Source organism: Lupinus angustifolius, chromosome LG17, assembly GCF_001865875.1.
Source record: "Lupinus angustifolius cultivar Tanjil chromosome LG17, LupAngTanjil_v1.0, whole genome shotgun sequence".
Classification (NCBI taxonomy): domain Eukaryota; kingdom Viridiplantae; phylum Streptophyta; class Magnoliopsida; order Fabales; family Fabaceae; genus Lupinus; species Lupinus angustifolius.
In genome coordinates, this window is record NC_032025.1 from 11439421 (window position 1) to 11440655 (window position 1235).

A 1235-nucleotide genomic window follows, 5' to 3' on the forward strand; every position below is an offset into this window, starting at 1 on the left:
TCCTCATCCTCATCCAATCCTCATCCTCATCCTATCCTCATCCTCATCCTCATCGTTTCCTAATCCTCATCCTATCCATGGCCAGATCCTCATCCTATCCACGTCCTCATCCTCATCCTCATCCTCTTCCTCATCCTATCCTCGTCCTCATCCTCATCCTCAACGTCATCCTCATCATACCCTCATACTCATCCTCATCCTCATTCTCCTCCTTTCCTCATCCTCATCCTCATCCAATCCTCATCTTCATCCTCATCGTAATCCTTTCCTAATCCTCATCCTATCCACGTCCTCATCTTCATCCTATCCTCATCCTCATCCTCATCCTCTTCCTCATCCTATCCTCGTCCTCATCCTCATCCTCATCCTCTTCCTCATCCTATCCTCGTCCTCATCCTCATCCTCATCCTCTTCCTCATCCTATCCTCGTCCTCATCCTCATCCTCATCCTCTTCCTCATCCTATCCTCGTCCTCATCCTCATCCTCATCCTCTTCCTCATCCTATCCTCGTCCTCATCCTCATCCTCATCCTCTTCCTCATCCTATCCTCGTCCTCATCCTCATCCTCATCCTCTTCCTCATCCTATCCTCGTCCTCATCCTCATCCTCATCCTCTTCCTCATCCTATCCTCGTCCTCATCCTCATCCTCATCCTCTTCCTCATCCTATCCTCGTCCTCATCCTCATCCTCATCCTCTTCCTCATCCTATCCTCGTCCTCATCCTCATCCTCATCCTCTTCCTCATCCTATCCTCGTCCTCATCCTCATCCTCATCCTCTTCCTCATCCTATCCTCGTCCTCATCCTCATCCTCATCCTCTTCCTCATCCTATCCTCGTCCTCATCCTCATCCTCATCCTCTTCCTCATCCTATCCTCGTCCTCATCCTCATCCTCATCCTCTTCCTCATTCTATCCTCCTCCTCATCCTATCCACTTCCTCATCCTCATCCTATCCTCTATCCTCCTCCTCCTCCAATCCAAATCCTCATCCTCATCCTCATACTCATCCTATCCTCGTCCTCATCCTCATCATCATCCTCTTCCTCATCCTATCCTCGTCCTCATCCTCATCCTCATCCTATCATCTTCCTCAACCTCATCCTCATCGTCTTCATCTCATCCTTATCCTATACTCATCCTTATCTTCATCCTCATCCTTTCCTCATCCTCATCCTATCCACGTCCTCGTCCTATCCTCATCCTCATCCTCTTCCTCATCCTCATCCTCATCG